The 4,072-nt window shown below is 35.6% G+C and overlaps 1 non-coding gene across 1 annotated transcript; it reads right to left on the minus strand.

Annotated features, from left to right (window-relative positions):
• Positions 1–692: 692 nt before the first annotated feature.
• On the minus strand, positions 693–799 carry LOC115072097. The gene has a single exon (XR_003851155.1). It is a non-coding gene; the product is annotated as a U6 spliceosomal RNA (small nuclear RNA).
• Between the last annotated feature and the right edge of the window lie 3,273 nt (positions 800–4,072).

The raw sequence follows: 4,072 nt of genomic DNA on the forward strand, positions 1-4,072 counted from the left end.
AAAAATGAATTTGATTTTTAAAGTGAGAAAATGTATATAAATGACATAAAAATAAAATTTTGAAATATGCATACATTGTACAATGAGCTAACATGCATTATCATGATTCTTAGTGGAATTTCTTGTAGGGACACTTGAAATCTATTCTCTTAATGATTTTCAAAATACAATATTTCTAGCTATAACCACCATGTTGTATAATGCATCTTAAGATGATTCTTTCTCTCTAACCAAAATTTTATATTCTCTAACCAACATCTTCACATACAAATACACATAGCCAGCACATGATAACCACCATTCTGTTATTGAATTTCATGAGTTCAACTGTTTTCATTTTATATAAGTGAGATTGTGTGCCCTATTTATCTGTGCCTGGCTTACCTGAATTTCCATAGTGCCTTCCAGGTTCATACATGCTGTTGCAAATGAGATTGCTCTTTTTTAAAGGACCGAGCAGTATTTTTAAAACAGTTTTTAATTAATTTTTTGTATTCTACCATGTATGCATAATACATTTCTTTGCCCATTTATGTATTGATAGACACTTAAGTTGATTTCATATCTTGACTATTGTAAATCCTCTTGCAGTGAACATGGATGTGTACACATCATTTCAATGTATGGATTTCATTTCCCTTGGACATATATACTCAGGACTTGAATTGCTGTGTCACTTGATAGATTTTTTTTTTAATATGGAACGCTTCACGAGTTTGCGTGTCATCCTTGTGCAGGGGCCATGCTAATCATCTCTGTTTCGTTCCAATTTTAGTATATGTGCTGCCAAAGCGAGTACAAGAGTTCTACCTTTAACTTTTTAATGAACCTCACCGTGTTTTCCATAAGTTTCATTGATTTATATTCTAAACAACAGTGTGCAAAATTTCCCTTTCTTTCTCTCCTTGAGGAACCTTGTTGTCTTAAAACATTCTGTTGCCAGACATCATAACAGGTATGAATGTGTGGGGCTTTTTTCAGGGTTCTTTTTTTGGGGGGGAGTGATGGTATTTATTTATTTACATATCTATTGATGCATTTGTTTCTTGAGACAAGCTCTTCTGATGTAGGCCAGGTTTACTACAAACTTCGTATCTTTTTGCCTCATTTTGTCAAGGTGTGGGTCACCATGCTCAGCTACCCTGTAGTCTTAATTTAAATTTCTTTATTGGAAAGCAGAGCTGTTGAGAACTTTTTTTCTTATATCTGCTGGCCATTTTATGTCTATGTTTAAATTTTCAATACTTGGGATGGAACCTAAAGGCTGATGCATGCTCAGCAAGTACTCTATCACTGAGGTATATCCCCAGTCTTCTTTATCCTTTTCATGTTCTGTTTCCTTTTTTCTTTTTCCTTTTTGTTTTTTTACTGATATTTTACAAATTGTATAAAATGCATATTGATCACATTTAGATTCCCTCCCCTCTCTGCACGCCTTACTATACCCCACCCAGTTTCATGCACTCAACTATATACATATGGGGAGAGAGAGAGAAAGAAAGGGAAAGAGAGAGAGAGAGAGGTTTGTGTGCCCCAAATGACCTTCAGTGTGAGTTTATCCACTAAAGTGTTATTAACCTACTAAATGTCTAGCTTTAAGAAAGATTGACTCATTTTCTCCTAGCAGCCATCAGTGAGCAATAGATCCTCAGGTGGGGTTTGGGTTTCTTCCCCACTTCCCTAGGTCTATGCTGGGGTTTTTCTGACTTGAGCTTACATGATGCTTGTCCATGCTGTCACCATTGCTGTAAATTCATTTTAATAACTTCCCAACCGTCTGGGAAAATCTGTTGCTTTGTTGTCATCCACCACCTCTGCCTCCAACTCACTAAGTTCCCTTGGCTGCTTTGAACTCACTGTACTTAGTTGCCTAAATAAATCTTGAACTTGCCATCCTCCTGCCTCAGTCTCCTGAGCAGCTGGGGTTAGAGGACTGTACGATCAGGTCTGGTTTTTATTTCTTTTCTTATGAGCTATCTGTTCAAGTTCTCTGCCTATTTTTTGTTGTTTTCTTATGATTAAGGTAAGGGTGTGTGTGTGTGTGTGTGTGTGTGTGTGTGTGTTGTACTGGATAGTAACCCCTAGACATATGTACAGTTTGCAAAACTTCCCTACATTCTGAGAATTTTATCTTTGTTCTTTTAGTTATTTCCTTCACTGCATTTTCTTTGATGTGATCCCATCTTTCTGTTTCTCTCTGTTACATTAGTTTTGGAGGCCACATCAAAAGCAATCATTACTCAAACTATTATGATAGAGCTTTTCCTGTTTCCACCTAATATTTCATAGCTAAAAGTAACATATTTAATTTGAAGACTTATTTTGATTCTTCTGTACATGGTGTGTGATAAAGTTCAGTATTTTTCTGCAAATGGGTATCCAGTTTTTCCTAACACAATTTTTTTGAAGATGAATTGACCATACATGTATAAATTTATTTGTAGGCTCTGAATTATGTTTCATTGGTCTATGTGTCTATTTCCAAGCCAACAGTACATTGTTTTGATTAGTATAGTTTTGTAGTACATTTTGAAATCGCTAGTATGTCCCCTCTAACTTTATTGCTTTTGCTGAAGAATACTTTGGCTACTATTTGGGGGAAGGAAGGGAACCAGCAAAAGGGGCCAAGGGAAATGGAGAGAGAAGCTGGAGGGTGGAGAAGATGAGTAAGAACAAAGTATAATGAAATATATGTATGAAAATCTTGTAATGAAACCCACTTCTTTGTATGCTAATTTTTAAAATTAATAAAAAGTAAAAGAATAAAAAAGAATGTTTTGTTCACACCCAAAGAATATTGTTGTATACTTTTCTTGTATATACTTTCATTTATTTGGAATAATATCTAGGACTAGTGCTAATGGGCCACACAGTAGATGTAGGTTTAATTATATAAAAAAGTGGCGAGTTGTTCTCCAAAGTAGTTCAGTCATTTAATATGAATGCCAGCAATTTATGAAAATTCCACTTTTTTATATCTTTACCAACACTTGTATTATCTGTCTTTTCCATTTTGAGTATTCTATTAGTTATTTGGAATAATATCTAGGACTAGTGCTAATGGGCCACACAGTAGATGTAGGTTTAATTATATAAAAAAGTGGCGAGTTGTTCTCCAAAGTAGTTCAGTCATTTAATATGAATGCCAGCAATTTATGAAAATTCCACTTTTTTATATCTTTACCAACACTTGTATTATCTGTCTTTTCCATTTTGAGTATTCTATTAGCAGGATTTCATGTTTTGATTTTAATTTGCATTTTCCCTGAAGATTGGCAATGTCTACCAAACTTTTTTAGATTGTTGGCTATTTTAAACACTTTAGCGCGTGCGTGCACACACACAAACACATGTTAGGGTCCGTGACTCGATGGGTCCCCTCCAGATAACAAATACATGGGATTGGAGATGTAAAAATCAAGCAGAGTCTTTACTTTCCAGCTAGCTGGGGTCGACCGGCTTCCCAAGACATGCACGTCTGGTCAGAACGATCGACCCCCATTCAGTTTCAGGTACAGATTATATAGGCCCACATAGTCATTACACAAAAAGCATTCCTCAGCAGACACTTTGATCAAACATCTTCTAAAAGCTATAGTTTCGGTTAAACATCTTTTCCAGGAAGGGTAGATCTGGTGTAAGCCTGGTGCAACTTCCCTCTTTTTGTTCCTTATCGGTTATCTGGTATGTGCAAACAGGCCTACAGGACACATTGTAAATCAACTGAGTCTGGGGTCCAGGGTCCAGGAAGGAGGTTTACAGCACTTCAATTCTTAGCATTTCAACTAGGTTAATCATCCATGTGTGGTAGATACAAATCAGGCAGAACAGGCAAGCTTAGCAAGTAAATCTAAATCAACATTTTAAACAGAGTTTTCTATCAAAATGCAGAGCTCTTACAGCAGTCATCAAGGTATTTCAATTTTTTTATTTTTCTTTTTTTTTTCCCCAACATCTATAATAGAATTTTTCAATCAATAAATAAGGCAGTTTATCTTCATGAGGTAATGTCTTAGTTTATTAGGTCAGCACAATGAAGTTCCATAGACTGGCTAGCCGAATGAAGAGATAT

Source organism: Nannospalax galili, unplaced genomic scaffold (assembly GCF_000622305.1).
Source record: "Nannospalax galili isolate Female #2095 unplaced genomic scaffold, S.galili_v1.0 scaffold270, whole genome shotgun sequence".
In the NCBI taxonomy this organism is placed as follows: domain Eukaryota; kingdom Metazoa; phylum Chordata; class Mammalia; order Rodentia; family Spalacidae; genus Nannospalax; species Nannospalax galili.